Source organism: Phascolarctos cinereus, unplaced genomic scaffold (assembly GCF_003287225.1).
Source record: "Phascolarctos cinereus isolate Bilbo 61053 unplaced genomic scaffold, phaCin_HiC Scaffold_3;HRSCAF=262, whole genome shotgun sequence".
Taxonomy (NCBI): Eukaryota; Metazoa; Chordata; class Mammalia; order Diprotodontia; family Phascolarctidae; genus Phascolarctos; species Phascolarctos cinereus.
The window spans coordinates 115,921,538-115,938,578 of record NW_027555736.1 but is presented as its reverse complement, the minus strand read 5'-3'; the positions used below and the strand labels follow the sequence as shown (position 1 = coordinate 115,938,578).

The window sequence follows — 17,041 nt, the reverse complement described above, 5'->3', positions numbered from 1 at the left end:
GGCACTGAGTTTCTCCCCAATCCAGATATTTTTAATTTTGCCTTACCAGGTCTGAGCTCAGGAAGACCTTCAGATTGATCTTTGTAGATTTTGAAAAAGAAATTGTTTCACAACCAAGTGCCAACATCTGCCTACTTTGGGTTTGGGCTGAGAGAGAATAGTGTATTTGTAAAAGTGCACTACCTGTTGGAGACTGGCTTTCAGACTACTTCCTGAATAGAAAAGTTGTGTTACTTGGAGCATCACCTTTTAGCAGGAGGCCTGAAAAGTGCCTAATGAATTTTGGTTGCTGGACAGCTCAGTAAAACCAGTTTTCTGGTAACAAACTTGAAATCCCTTATTCTGATTAACTTTTATTACACTTTCAAAGAACATATAGTCTCGTAAAAACCTATTAAAGGTGGAAATCTTCTTAAAAGTGAGTTTGGGAATTTGAATACTAATACAGGTTCAGGTTAGGAATGAGGATAAAGTCTCAAGGACAGTTTATGGTACAGAAGAGCATTACTTCATAGTTTTATTAAGTTTTTTAAAACAAAAATCTCATATGCTATAGTAATCTGCAACTGTAAGATGCAAAATATTAATTTCAATTCAAGTATAGATAGTATCAACTGTAATATTTATTGTTAACTAACCTGAGCCCTGGTATAAATTTATGATACAGTTTGTAAGCACTTGGCAACTTTCGCTTGAAATCATAGAGCTGGAAGAAATCTTAGAAATCATCCATTCCAACCTACTCATTTTTACAGTGAAACTCAGAAGGTTTAACTAACTTAGTTAAGGTCACACAACTAGTAATTGGTAGATCTGGGCCTAAAACCCCGGTCTTTTAAGATCTGCATCAAATGTATTTCTAACTGTGGTTCACTTTTTGCTATCAGAGGAACTCTGTATCTTGGATCTGTAAGAAATCATGTGGGTTATTACATAAGTATTACATATATAACAGTAAGAAATTCTTTTGGGATATCATCTTCATTTTCATTTATCACTTGCTATAACAACTGAAATGAATCTTTAAGGTAGAAAAGTTAATATGTTTATTCAGTCGTTTGGATTCCACAACTGAATTTCTCAGTTTTCCATAGGTGAAATTCATTAGCCTCAAGTGGCATAATTTAAATATGGATTTAAAGAGGAGAAAAAGAGATTCAGATTTTACCTTGGGACAAAATGAGGCATAGAACTCTATTGTCATATCTAGATTGTAACCTCCCTGAGGACAAGGACTATGTTTTGTACATCTTTGTGTCCCTCACAGTGCCTAGCATTGTGCCTTGAATATAGTGCAGCTTTTGACACTGTTAACAGCCTTTTCTTCATGGATACTCTCTTCTTGGGGTTTTCATGACAATGCTCTGTACTGTCTGACTTTTCCTTCTCAGTTTCCTTTGCTGGATCTTCATACATATCATGTCCACTAATTGTGAGTTGTTCCCCCACCCCATCCCTCCAAGGCACTTTCCTACATCCGCTTCTCTTTTCCTTCTATATTATCTTATTTGGTGACATCATTTCCATGAAGATAAGTTCCTGGTCTATATATCCAACTGTCATCTCTTTCCTCAGTAATGGTCCTACATCACCAAACTTTTGGACATCTTAAACTAGATGTCCCATAGGCATCTCAAACTAAACATGTCCAAAAAGTAGCTCACTACACTATCTTCCCTTCCTCCCCCCAACCCTTGACCCCAACCCTCCCTTTTTCTGAAATTTTCTGTTGCTGTCAAGGATACTACCATCCTCCAAGTCATGTAAGCTCATAACCTTGTCATCCTTGACTCTTCACTTTTCCTTACCCATATTTCCAATCTGTTACCAAATCTTGTTGTTTTTACCTTCAGAGCATCTCGCTCCACTCACAGCCACTCTCTCTCTCTCTCTCTCTCTCTCTCTCTCTCTCTCTCTCTCTCTCTCTCTCTATTCAGGCATTTATCACCTTTTGCTGGGACTATTGAAATATCCTTCTAACTCATCTTTCTTCAAGTTTCTCCCCACTCTAAACCATCCTCCACTCAATTGCCTAAATGATTTTCCTAAAGTGCAGGTCTTCCCATGTCACAGCCCTATACAATAAACTTCAGTGCTACCTCTAAGGTGGAGTAGAATCTCCTTCATGATACATTTAAACTCTTAATAACTGAACCTCTTCCTATCTTTCCAGTCTTTTTACACTTTATACCCCTCCATGCACTCTAAAGTCTGGCTACCCTAGCCTGCTTGCCATCCCTTGCCCACTCTTTCATTGTGTTTGCTCTGGCTGTCCCTCATGCCTGTAATGCTTTACTCCCTCATCTCTACCTTAGTTTCGTTGGCCTCCTTCAAGACTCTTTTAAAATGTCACCTTTCTCAGTCCCCCTAGCTACTAGTGCCTTCTCCTTTGCGATTGCTATTCAGTCATTTTCTAATCATGTCCTACTTTGTGACCCATTTAGGTTTTCTTGGCAAAGATGCTGGAGTGATTTACCATTTCCTTCTCCAGCTCATTTTACAGATGAGAAAACTGAGGTAACCAGGGTAAAGTGACTTGCCCAGGCTTATATAGCCACTAAGTATCTGAGGTAGGATTTGAATTCAAGAAGATGAGTCTTCCCGATTCCAGGCCTGGCAATCTTATCTACTGCTGTGTGTGTTGTTTGTACCTAGTTATTTACATGTTTTCTCCCCTATTTGAATGTGAACTTCTTGAGGGCAGAGATGATTTTTGTCTTTCTTTGTGTCTCTAGTGTCTAGTACATAGCAAGCATTTAATAAGTACTTTTTGACTGATTGATTAGTAGACAATAAGTATTGGCTGACTGATTTATAAGTGAATTTTGGTTTTGCTTTTTCATGCTGATTTCTATGGGAGAAGAAATGGGAGGGGGAGAGATCTCTCTACAAAGACCATGGCCTTAAATCCATTCCTTCCCCCATCTTTCTGACAAATTCTATAGTACTCTTTCTTCTGTCCTGCCTACTTCCCTCTAGCACATAGATGAATCAAGTGTCGAACTAGATCACTGTGGTGTGATGAAATTGTGAGCTACAGCAGGCTTATACAGTTGAGATGAAGCTCCGTGAAGTCTTGGTTACTCACCTGGCTTGACCTGTCTCTTGCCGCATTGGACTGTCCCTTCTAGGTATTCTTATTGCCACTTCTCTTTGGTCTGAGCCCTCATCCTCGGGCTTATATTTCTCTCCTGTCTCCCTCACCCTTCTTTCACCCTTCAGCCACAGGTTGGGCCTTCATCCTCTCTTTCAGTCATTGGAAGAGTAAGATCATTTCTCAAGCACAGGCACACTGCTTCTGACTTCTGCTTGAGGAAGCCTGGCTCCTTGCCATTGAGATGTGTAGGCCCTCCTTGCTATTAATTCAATAAAAGACTGCGTGACAAGGGGTCTTAGAGCTCCTCCAGTCTGACTCTCTCATTTTGCAGCTAAGGAAGTTGAGGCCTAAAGAGAGTAAGTGATTTGCTGAAAGTTTCACTGGTAGCAAGGTTCAGAGACACAATTCAAAATCAGAACTGCTGTCTTCTCTATTTTTTCTACTCCCCACAATGGTTCAGTGGAAAGAACCCCAGTCTTGAGAGTCAGAAAACCTGGATTCAAATCTTAGTTCTTCCTCTTCCTACTTGTATAACTTTAGGCAAGTCATTTAACTTCTCTGATTTCTGTTTAAAGTGAAATGGGGTAAATTAGATGACCTCTGAGGTCCTTTCTAGTGCTAAAATGATCATCCTTCTCTCAACTTGTTTCCTAGACTGGTTGAGTATATGTTATGTGCAAAGCATATATTCCTATGACTTGGTACCGTGGATGAAAACTTCTACACATTGAGTAGTTTTTTGTTATCTCTTTCCTCTGGTCTGTGACATATCTTCTAGGGGATTATCCCCTGCCTTTCCCTCCTTTATATAATTGTCCTATCCCTAGTGATACTGCTTTTCCTTTGCCCTGTATGCCAGGCCTCCACAACACCGGCCTCTTCTCCCTCACACACCTCTTTACTTTCTTCGGAAAACATGCATTAGTGTTCTCAGCTCTGACAGTGGTCATCACCCACTCCCCTAGCAGGGCTGAGGCTCCTCTGCCCCCCAAATCAGATAGGACAGGTCTCTGTCTCTCAGTCTCTGTCTTTCTCTCCCTTCAGTAACTGCACATTTGCATATTAAAAGCAACCCCTGTAGATTTCCCTGAAGCACTGGAAATACTCAAGACCCCACATTTACATTTTAACACTGTCACCTATGACCTTCTGTGGGGGTGACCACATAATTCAGTGACTTTTTAGAGAGAGGGAGATTTGTGCCACACACCTCAACAACAATACTGTATTATCTTAGAGTCTTACAAAATGTTTAATGATTTAGTTTACGAAAATGACTTTGACTATATTCTTGTTAATTGGATTATCTGCATTTCAGGCCAGTTCACTCATTAAACTACAGCATTAGAGCTATGTCGTGTTGGTTTTCATGGTGTTCTCACCATTATACTTTATAATATATTTGGAGATTCTATCCCTAATTATTTTTAATGGTAAAGGTATGCCAAGAGCTGGTAAACCAGTCTAAAAATGAAATGCTATAATTGACAAGAGGATATTGTTCAAATGGCTAGTATTCATAAATATTTTTGATTATAGAATGATAGATTTAGAGTAAGAAGTGACCCTAGAGATTATCTAATATAATTCTCTGGTTTTATAGATGAGTAAACTGAAGCCCAATGAGGCAAAACTTCAAATTCTGGGTTATTTCCATTTTACAATGCTGAAAGTTAAGCCATTTTGCAATCTTAAAAAGGAAAATGATTCAGATTTTTAAAAGTGATAATCTTAGGTAAACACATGTAATCAGAGCAATCCTACTTAATTTTTCCTGAGCAATGAGGAATGTGTATATATTTTAACAAAATGACAAAAGGTATGTTTTAAGAGTATTTGAAGATACTGTACTTGTTGAGATTAAATATAAAATTTTCCCTCTTGATTTATCACAGTGAAATAAAGAATGCTAATTTTACATCAATTCTATCTGTTCTCTAGATTTTTATTTTGAATTCTTTTGGTATATTCTTATGGTATATTAGGTTTTACAGAAGAAATAACTCAGGTATAAGAACATTAAATACAGATACAGCATCTGATTAAAAATGCCTAATACAAATCTCTTCAGATACCAGTTCTAGATCTGGAATGCTATTCCATATGAATTTGTATACACATCAGCCCTCTACCCTCTCTTCTACCTGTCTTGTTTGTATGTAGTTGATGGCACTTTGTCACAATTAAATTGTGAGCTTCTTGAGGGCAGGGACTATCTTTTTCTTTCTTCTGTATCCCCACCACTTAGCACATAGTTGTCACTTACTAAATGCTTTTTGGCTTGCCTTGACTGTGAAGAACCCTCCTTTCATCTCACTTTAGCTTCATCTTCCTTTTTGTCTTTTGATTTCATTTATAGGCAAATTGGTTATAGTCAGGATGGTTATGATGCAATTGCTCTTACAGTATATCTATTCACTGGTCATTAAAGATACCACATTCATAGTATCAATGGTTAAGTTAATGTTTTTTAGATCACCTAATACCCATGTGATTCTTTCCAGCCTCTAACTTCTTTTCTGCACCTCTGCCACCATCACTGCTGAAGATGGTGATACAACATTGAGGACTCTCATGTGTATTTCTTTGCTTCATGATTTGACATGGCCCAAAAATTCATCAGCAAGTGGCCAGCCTGGTTATTAAGCTCTTTATCCCTAGAGAGACTGGTTTTTGGAAAGCAGATTCATCCTATCCTTGGAACATATCTGAAACTTTTCTAGTGGAGTAGAACCTGCCTGAGCTGGCACTTCACTGGCTAATAAAGATTTGAAAACCCAAATCACTTCCAGTCAATCAATCAATAGTCATTTATTAAACACTCACTATGTGTGAGATGTGGGATACAAAGAAAAAGCCAAGATAGTCTCTGCCTTTGAGCAGCTCATATTCCATTGGGAGAGACATGCCTTTATATAAACATATATAAAATAAATTCAGAGTAATTTTGAGGGTAGGCACTAGCAGCTAGGGAAATCGGGAAAAAGCATCATGTTACAGCAAGGGTTCTTAACATTTTGAGGGTTCTAGACCCTGTGGCAGTCTGGTAAAGCCTATGGACTCTTTCCCAGAACAGTGTTTGTTGTCTACATTCATAATTGAAGGGAATGCCAAATTTCAATTAGAGATTAGTGAAAATAAAGATCTGGTTTTTTTCCATACATGTTCATGGACCACTTGAAATCTACTTTTGTGTGCCTTATGGGTTTGTGGATCCCAGATTAAGAACCCACATGTTAGAAGGGGGCATGTGAGCTAAGTTCTGAAGAAAGAAAGGATTCTAAGAGTTGGAATTGAGGAGGAATGCATTTCAACCAGAGTAGAGATGGGAGTGTTATGTATGAGTAAAAACCAGAAAGCCAGTATGGCTGGGCTAAGGAGTGCTGAAAAGAAAGTGAGACTGGGAAGGGGAAGGTTAGGCCTAGGCGGTTAAGGTCCTTAAAAATCCAAACAGAGGAGTTTATATTTTATCGTAGAGTCATTAGGAAATCTATTGGTATTTTTTGAGTGGGAGAATGATATGATCCTATCTGTGATTTAGGAAAGTCACTTGAGCATCTGTGTGGGGAATAGATTGATGTAACTAGAGACTCCAGAGAGAGAGATCAGTTAGGAAGCTATCCAAATGGTCAAAGTAAGAGGGGTATTAAATGGAGAGAAGGGGATGAATCCTTGAGATGTTGTGCAGGTAGAAACAACAAGATCTGGTAACTGAATGGCTATGTGGAATTAGAGATAAGAAGGACTCGAAGAATAGCACTGAGCTTCCAGTTTGGGTGACTGGCCGGATGGTGGTGGACAGAAGGAGGGAAGTTCATAAGAAGGGTGGGCTTAAAGGGTGGATGTAAAGGCAAAGAGATTTCACAGGAAGTAAACAGCAGGGTCAGGGTTCCAACCCAAATCCTCTAACTTCAAATCCAGCGTTCTGCGTCACATTTGCCTATGCTACATGTATTGCTTCTCCTTCTCCTCCTCCACCCCAATGACCTAATAAGCTCACCTTGATACTTCTTCCCCGTGTGCCAGTTACTGTGCTAAGGGCTAGGGGTACAAAAGGCTTCAGGAGCCTTTATTCTCCTTGGGGAGACAATGTGTAAATGATCAGTACATATAAGAATACACAGAATAGGTGGAAAATAGTATGGGAGGGGAAGGAAGCTGTGGGGAATAGACCATTTTAATAAAAAACCAGGGGCCACATCTTTGTTGCCAATCCTTTTCTTGTGTCTTCAAGCGGATCTTTTTAGAACCCCTTGAACTGATTATTTCTTCAAAGTTTTAAAGATACTTCCTGCTGCCTTAGCCAGCACAGGCATTTCCACAATTTTTCCTATCCAGTTTTAGAGAGTAAGGAGCATCCCTTTCCTAGCAGGGGAAATAAATTTCTACTTTGAAAACAGTAGGTGCTTGATAAATGCTTATTGACTGACTAACTGATTTGTGGTCAGGAGAAACATTTGGGCTACCAGGTTGCAGGAAAGTGAATACTCATTATGAATTTGCTGTGTTTTTTTTTAACCAGTCATTTTGTTATTCAATTCTTTTCAGAAGTATTCAACTCTTTGTGACCTCATTTGGGGCTTTCTTGGCAAAGATGCTGGAATTTGCCATTTCCTTGTCTGGCTTATTTTAAGGATGAGGAAATGGAGGCAAACAGTGTTAAGTGACTTGCCCAGGGTCACACAGCTAGTAAATGTCTGAGGTCAGATTCGAACTTAGGAAGATGAGTCTTTATGACTCTAGCCTTGACGCTCTATCCATTGAGCTACCCAGCTGCTTTTTGTTATCATACATATGATCAAATGAATTGGTTTGATGATAATATGTGAAACCACATGTCATTGTTTATCGTGCAAAAAGATGTCGAATTTTGCCAGTTGTTCTGTGAATTAGGACCAAGGAGAGTCAAAATAGTCAATAAAGATTCTATATACAAAATAAATTTTGACTGTAGATTATTTGTTTACACAGCAGCAGTTTATCAAATTATTGATAAATCTCTGATTTATTTTTTGCTTTCAAGATTTCATCTAATGATTACTTAACTTTAGTATTAGACTATCTTAAGCTTCGTGCTCTGGGCCTCTCTGGGTGCTTGGGTAACTAGGCCATCATAGATGGATTCTAAAAGAGACACTTTGATCTGTTTTCTGTTCTTTAGTGAATTTAGTTTACTAAAGACATTAAGCTTCCTTCCTATTGTGAAAGCCATAATGCTAATGGAGATAAGGCAATGGAACAATTCATTCTCTGCCCTCAAGGGGCTTAAAATCTAGTAATAGTGTACTAGAGTAATGATGTCAAACTCATCTAGAAATGGGGCCATATGTAAAGGATCCCTGCAAGGGGACATATCTTGACTTGATTTTAAGATGTAATGTTACCTATGTTTTATTGTATTTGTATTTATTTCATTACATATTTTCTAATTACATTTTAATCTGCTTCTGGCCTCTGTCAGGAGTGTTGAGGGAAGGGGTACCACATGCCAGTTGTATTTGACACCTCTGTTCTCAAGAATAATAAAGAGGGTTTCTATCCAGTGTTTTAAATCATTGTGCTTTGCTATGTAATTTCTATACATAGTTGATCTCAAAGGAACACAATATTATTCATTCACTATTATAAAGGAGAATATCTTTTAGAAGCTGGACTGTATCGTGCTGTAAATAGTTCTATAGACAATTTACGTTATGGATTTGTTAAGCAAAAGTACAGTAAGGACCAAGATTATTAAAAGTGTCCCTCCTTCCCCCATCCAACAGAGGTCATTAAATTTATTTGTTAAAATTAACTGAAATTATTTAATTTATTGAAGAGATGGGGTGGTGGTGTGAGGGCCATCTTGAGAGAAAGAGGAAGTTGGTTTGGAAAGGTAGTAGCATTAAGGGGGCAGCACTGATGTTATGGACCCTCTGATAGCTGACCAACTCCTCCTTGGTGTTTTACCTGCTAAGCCCAGAACAGTTCACTGTTATGGGAAAAAATACATAAGGCAATTTATGTGACATAGGAGAATCAATCCCATTCTCCACGTCCTACTTCCTTCTCTTGTCAAAGCATGAGAGTGAGACACAGATAGAAAAAAGGAAAGACTTACCTGAGGGTCCCAGACCATTGTTGTACCTTGATTTTTGTGTTGAAAGTTTCTTCCTCCCTCTCTGCTCTCATTGCTTACTCTTTTTCAGAATTATGAGGCCAGTCTGAGAAATATAAGCAATATTTTGTGCTGCTCTCCCTGTGGGAAAGGTGAGGCACACTTTCTGGAGAAGCATCTGATTTGCTCTCTTGCTTGGGTTTCTTTCCTTAATTTTCCCAACATTAAAGATACTTTGTTTCTATTTTTTCATTAAGTTTTTTTTTTGCTACTAGTGAATACAAATATAAATTTTCTTCTGATGGACCATTTTCTGTTTTACTTAAGAATGTTTTTCTTTTTCCAGATCCATGGTAGTTACCTGCCTTGCCTAAAAAAAAAAAAAGAGTTGGACATCACGAACTTTAAGGTTCTGCCTGGCTCTAACATTTTGTGATTCTGTGAAAAGACACGTATGAGAAGGGCGAGACTTTTATCTTTTTTGATTCTCAGTTGTGGTTTGGAGTAGTTGCTATGCTGATACCTTCTCTCCCAGCAGGGACTCTTGTGCTTAATATGTCCCTCAGTATGCCGAGTCATTTGCAGAATATATAGTTGGTGGCTGCAGGCTACTAAAGAGAAAGCTGATTCCTTGTCTTTAACTCCCAGGTGGATCAGAGAGGTGACAGGCCCTGTAGGAGCACCAACAGGTTTCCAGACTTCATCTCAGATCATACTTCCCAGTCTCATCAATTGGAGAGTCATTTGTGAATTACTGACTCCCCTTTTGGAGAAATAAATATTCCCCAGGAGGGCTATGTAATTAATACTTCAGCCTCACTTGTTTTAATCAGCTAGTCTTTGAGCCTCACAATGAACAATTCAATGATGGTATTTTACCTACTGGAACTCCTGCAGACCTTCCAAATGCATCTCTGGACACACAAAAATTACCCCCCAGAACCTACATGAAACAGGGCCTCTGCATACCTCTCCCAGAAGCTGTTTACAAGCAAGGCATACGTAGAAAGAGGGAAACAGAAATATCAAGCTTGAGTCTGAGTGACAAATTTTAGAGAGGATAGATAAGCTAGGGTCTTGTTCATAGGAGTGTTCCCAGAATGGTAATGAAACTGGAAGCTCTCAGGAGAGCATTAGCATAGATCGAAGGGAACTAAGGATTTTATCCTGGGGAAAGGAAATCTGGAGAATGTGATGGCTATTTTCTAATATCTGAGGGATTATTACATGGAAGAGAAAGCAGACTTTAGGGGATAGAACTGGGAGCAATGGGTTTGAAGTTGGAAAGAGGCAGATATTGGTATAAGGAAGAACTTCCCAGCTCTTATAACTGCTCCAGAGTAGAGTGGTTGGCTTCATGAGGTGGCAAGTTTCCTGTCATTGGAGATCATCTATCAGAAGCTGTGATTACACGTCATTTACGTCGTAGACAGGATTGGTAGGGGTTGGTCATGATGATCTTGGAGATCCCTTCTACCTCTGAGATTTTGCGATGCTGTGTGATCTTTGAGCAACACCTTACCCAGAAGCTAGGGATTTTCATTGAGAAAGGAACCAGGAAAGAGGGGAAAAGAGCTAAAATTCTACTGACATGACTCTCCCTATTTATCTGCTCCCCTCAACTCCTCCTTCAGCATATTTATAGCCTGGCTTCTCTGGGCTTCTCTTATTGGGGTTATCTCTAGAACTGTTCTTCCTCTCCAGGATTTCCCTTCACTGAAGAAATCATGGGCCAGGGCAAGACAAACCAAACCAAACCTCCAGCTTCTACCTCACAGGCTTGTTGTGAGACTCAAATGATAGAACAGTTGTCAAGCACTTTGTAAAACCATATAGTTAAATATCAGTTGTTGTAGAATGGAATCCTGGCTTTAGACATGGAAGGAAAGTTCCAGGGCAGCTGATGCAACCCCTCATTTCACAGTTGAAGAAACTACAGCCCAGAGCGGTTGTGCCTTGCCCTAAGTGGCAGTGAGGATGTGTACCAAGATCTCCCAGCTAAAAATCCACCACTTTTTTCATTGCATTCTCCACTTCTCCTTTGCTCCTTCCTTCCCCCCTCTCTGAACTGCACCACTTTTCTGAGAGATTTCTCTTTTGAGAGCACATTATTTTTCAAGTGTAATCATTCTAGATAGGAAAACATCTTATCTTTTTGAAAGCACTGGGTTGTTACACACTAGATTCCTGGTTTCAGTGTGTCACAAGGTGGAATCAATTGGAAATTATATATTTGACTGGCCATATAAAGGGGTGGGTGTCTACTGGAAATGAAATAGTTAATTTTAGTCCAATTATTGACACATCTAAAACCATATTAGGTGGAATAGTTAAGTTCCAATAGAAGCCTTGTAAAAAAAATGACGACAATTTATTTTTAAATCATTCAATCCTCCCTTTAGACCACACAGATTATAATTTAAACACAATCAGTGCTTTGCCTCTGGTTTGCCATTCACAGTAGCTGGCCCTGGGGATCAGGCTGTTCTTTGTTCTCTTCCAGAAGAAGGTAAGATACTCTTGGTACACTTGCTACTGTTCTCTTTCATAATGGGCCTCTTCATTCATTGTACTCAAAATTGTTATTCTTCAGTGGGAAAGATGTGGGCTTGAAAGTTTCAAGGTTGAGTCCTTCACAGACCAGCAAAGAACTTTTTTGTTTCCCAGACTGCTGATCTGACCTTTAAGAAATTCAATTAAAAGTGCAAAACTTTTCCAAACGAAGAACTGTTATCTGCTTCTGTGGACTTCCCCAGACCTCAAAGTATCCTTTGTTGTTCTGGTTGTGCTCTGGCTGTAGCAGAAACTGGCTTCAGTTTTCTTAGGCCAGTTAACACTTGCATGGACCAGTTTGAGGTGGCTGATTTTATGTGTTTTTCGAAGTGCAATTTTCCCCCACTTATTTAAAGCATTGAATGCCAGTGCTAATTATAACGTTGACAGATTTAGCTCCAAGCATTTTGGGGTTCTAAACATTGATTGAAACACCACTGGAGTGGGAACAGGTCATTAGAGATACATTCCTTGATTTGGAAGCTTTGGGATTTCTAGGAATAGAATTTGACAGTCTCAGAGGAACACCAAACACCCAAAATGTTCACCACGGTGATTGATATGTTCTTGGTAGATTTGGTGGCATTAAAAAATAGTTACTACACACTGTACTAATGCAATGATGATGTGTCATCATGTCACAACTTACACTTTATGATTATCTACAGATCCATGAATGGCAGACAGGTGTATTACTGCCTTCTCATTTTTAAAAAAATTTTTTCTCTGATAAATAATAAAATAATTGAACATTCTTTATTGTTATGTTTTGTTTTCATATCACATTCATTTCCACATATGTTATGCCTTCCTCCTTTCCTCTTTTTATAATTTAGCACACAAGGAGAAAAGATATTTGGCAGACATTCAGCATTTATTGGTGATATTGACCAGGCCTATACTCTTTAGCATGTTCTTCTTTGCCTCATTGCCTTTTTCAGCCTGTATCCTGTACCTCCTAAGAATAGAATCTGAACCTCCTGTGACTGTTCTATTTGCTCAGTGTTTTTCCAGTACCACTATGTGTAAGGCATTGTATGAGGAACTATGTGACATGAAGAGAACTATAAAGTATGGGTTCAGGCCTTAAGGGTCCCACTGTGGAACTTGAGAGACAGAGTATAGGTGCTATATAAGAGGTATAGGCAACGCATGCCTACAGTTCAGGAAGGGAGGAGAGCTCCAAAGTATATTAGAGGAGGGGCAGTGGATGAGTTCTCTTGGCATGTAGTTGGGATTGCATAAACCTCAAATGTGGAGATGTTTCAGGATTCTGGTTCTGAAGATCTAGTTAATGCTTTGAAAACATGAATCAGTTGAACTGGCCACAGTAAGTGACTTCTTTCCAATTGCGAGTAGAAATTACTCTGAAGACAACCTCATGAACATGGCGTGGTTTAGTGGACTTGGAATAAGGAAGACCCAAATTCATGGGATATTTATTTATTGATATGGCCAGCCCCTGCTTTTTGCTGTATTCGGTCAGTCTTATAAAGCTCTTATTATTTGCCCAGACACTGTAAGCACTGGAGATACAAATGTCTAATTGGAAACCATGCTGCAAAACAGACATAAAAAATAACAGTTTACTCTTATGGCCACTGTAGCTGTAATTATGCTTTTTAAAAAAAAAATTTTTTTGAGGCAATTAGGGTTAAGTGACTTGCCCAGGGTCATGCAGCTAATAAGTGTCTGAGCTGAATTTGAACTCAGGTCCTCCTGACTCCAGGGCCACTGCTCTATCCACTATGCTATCTAGCTGCCACTTTGTTATGCTCTTTTATCAATAGATCAGGGATTCTTAATTTTTTTTGTGTCCTGGACACCTTGGTGAAGCTTATGAACCCTTTTTTTAATGCATACATGTTTTTAATACATAAAACAATTTATATAGAATTACAAAGGAAACCAATTATATTGAAATAGTTTTCAAAATATTAAAAAAAGTTAATGAATTACAGGATAAGACCCCTTGCAATAAATTGTCATACTGAAGGTAATAAAAGTAGTAATAATTATTATGGTAGCTAGTAGTGCTCAGAGGTTCACTAAATGCTTTATATGTATTTTCATTTTATCCTTACAACTACCCTGTGAGGTAAATGCCATTGCTATCCCCATTTTACAGGTGAAACTCAGGGAAAGTAAGGGATTTGTCATGGGTCACATAATTAGTAAGTGTCTGAGACAGGATTTGAACCCATGTATTCCTGGCTCTAATTCTAGCACTTTATTAATACTGGCCCAATTGTAATTTGAATATATCAAGACAAAGGTGAAAATTATAGGTACTTTTTAGGCACCAGTGAATCAGCAGCAAAATTAAAATCAACAAAAAATTGAGACTGCCTTTATTCAACTTCTCCAGCTTTCCTCATATCTGCTGTCAAAAAGCTTTGCACCTACTTGTTTGCCATGTGTAGGGAACTTCATTGGATCCGGTGACATTAAGTTGTAACAGGAGAAATTAGAGATAAAGTCTCCTTAAAGATGTGACAAGAGAAGGCTAGGCATTCTATACTGTAGACCTCAGGGTTTTGGCAGCTGAGAAAGAAAACAGTGGGGCCACTGGACTTTCCGTTTGTTCTCAGAAGAGGAAAAGAAAATGTTGGCCTTTGAAGCTGACCTAGTGTTCTGAGGCTGACAGACTCTTAATATACCTTGAACTGGCTAAAAATGAAAAAAAAATGGCAAGAAATGTGCTTATTTTAGGGATATTACTTATGTTTTCATTATATTAGCCATTTAAAATGGTGCCTAATCTGGGATCATTTACCATAACTTGATATGGTTCAGGATTCTGGTTCTGAAGATCTCGTTAGTACTTTGAAGAACTGGCCACAGTAAGTGATTTCTTTCTAATAACAAACAGAAATTGCTCTGAAGACAACCTCATGAAGAAGGTCTGGTTTGGTGGACTTGGAATAAGGAAGACCCAAATGAAGAGATGGCAAGCTGTGAAAAGAAGAATAATTACCGTGAATAAGAGTGATCGAATGTGCGAGCTCTTTTCTAGCTTGGGAAAAGCAGCTTGTATCTAAAGACTTTGGGTCCTCCATGTATAAATGGGAAGAGCTGAAGGGCTTTTCTGAATAATGTGTTCCCATCTGCCTTGCCTGCTTTTGGGTAATTACACAGCCTATCCTTTCCCTTTTACCTTCCCCTTAGTCATGGGATTTAGATGTAGGAGGGGCCTTGGATCTCCTTGGATTCCTTCCCATTTTACAGAGAAGGAAACCCAGAAATGATGTCCCCCTAATCACATAGGTAGTAAATAGCAGAGCTTGGTTTCAAATAAACTTTTTCTTACTCCAAATCCAGTGATTTTTTCCATTATAAAGTAAAATTCAATTCAATAAACATTTATTAAGCACCTACTGTGTACCAAGCACTGTGCTAAGCACTGAGATGCAAAAGGAATCAAAAGATATTCCCTGCCTTCATGGAGCTTGTCATCATCTTTGTTGGTCCTTCTTTCTCAAAGAGGACCAGTGATATCCTGGTGACATCACAAGGACGATGTCTTTCGTATGAATTGAATTTAAGTGAGGCAGAACTTCTCAAAGTCATCAGCTTCACTCTCCTCCAGGGTCATCAAAGTCCAGTGATGAGACAAAAGTCAAGATGGCTGGGGTTGGCCTTTCTAAATTAAAGTCTTTCCCGTGTCTCAGTTCATTGGGAGCAACAGCATTCAGTGACCAGGGGCTAGGTAAGAACTGAGACAAAAGATGGCCTAATGGAGACAACATGCGAACAATTATAAGCAGAGCAAGCTATAAATAGGAAAAATAGGAAGTAATTAACAGAGAGAAGGCACTGAAATTAAGAAGGGTTCGGGAAGGCTTCGTATAGGTGATATTTTAGTTGGTACTTAAAGGAAGCCAGCAAGATCAGTAGTTGCAGTGGAAGAAAGATAGCATTGTAGACATGGGGGAGCCAGAAAAAGTACCCAGAGCTGAGAGATGGACTATCTTGTTCATGGAACAGCCGAGAGACCAGTGTCACTGGATCAAAGAATATGTGTTGTGTCAGGCAGTAAGGTTTAAGGACTGGAAAGGTAGAAAGGAGCTAGGTTATAAAGGGTTTTGAATGCAAACAGAGCATCTTGTATTTACTCCTGGAGGCAACAGGCAGCCACTGGAGTTTATTGAGTAGAGGAGTGAAATGATCAGCCCTGTATTTTAGGAAAGTCATTTTAGTGGCTAAATGGAGAATGGATTGGGGTAAGAAGAGACTTGAGGCAGACAGACGCAATATTGCAGGAATCAAGGCACAACATGATGAGGCAGTGTCAGAAGAGAGAAGGGGGCACATTAGAGAGATGTTGCAAAAGTGAAAATGATAGGCCTTGGCAACAGCTTGGTTATGAGAAGTGAGAGATAGAGAGGAATCCAGGATGACTCCTAGGCTGTGAGCCTGAGGGACTAGGAAGATGGTATCACCTTCCACAGTAATAGGGAAGGTAGGAAGGGGGCAGGGTTTAGGGGGAAAGATAATGAGTTCTATTTTGGATTTAATGAGTTTAAGATGTCTACTGGACATCCATTTTGAGATATCTGAAAGGCAGTTGAAGATACAAGACTGGAGATCAGTAGACAGACTGGGCAGGAAAGGTAGATTTAAGAATCTTCAGCATACAGGAGATAATTAAATCCAAGGGAGCTGATGAGATCACCAAGGGAAGTAGTATAGAAGGAGAAGAGAAGAGAGCCCAGGACAGAACCCTGAGGAGCACCTATGGTTAGAGGCTGTGACCTGGAAGAGGGTCCAGCAAAGGAGCAGTTAGGTAGACAGGAGGAAAACCAGGAGAGAGTAGCAGAAGGAATGCAATCTTAAGGATATGTTCTTTATAGCTTTAAAAAATCTACACTTTATTTTGGAAAAATGGTTTGTCATTTTCTATAAAATCGAGTCAAATAACTTAAGGAATTTAAAGTCCTTGACCAAAAAAAAAAGGATGTAAAGTCCTTATAACATTAGATAAATGTCAGCTAGCATTGTATTAAATTGAAAATAAAATTGTAGAGAAATGAACCATCAAATATCTAAATAAAAGTTTCATGTGAACAGAAGGTGTAGTATTATATAGTGAGTTGAGGACCAGATGTGTAATCAGGAAAACCTAGGTTCCTTTCCCAACTCTAACATTCAATACTTATATAACTGAGGTAAGTCACTTAGCTTCTCTAAGACTATTAAGTTATAGATGGATTGGGATAAAAGAAGCTCCCATAGTAAGGAAATCACAGGTCTTTGATGTATTGTCATAGTTAAACATAGAGTCCTGGGATCTT

At 38.9% G+C, this 17,041-nt stretch overlaps 1 protein-coding gene across 4 annotated transcripts in view; it reads left to right on the top strand.

Annotated features, from left to right (window-relative positions):
* The window catches only part of ARNT2 (aryl hydrocarbon receptor nuclear translocator 2), a 267,900-nt gene that overhangs the window by 1,063 nt on the left and 249,796 nt on the right, over nucleotides 1-17,041 (top strand). The gene's annotated exons all lie outside the window — the stretch shown is intronic.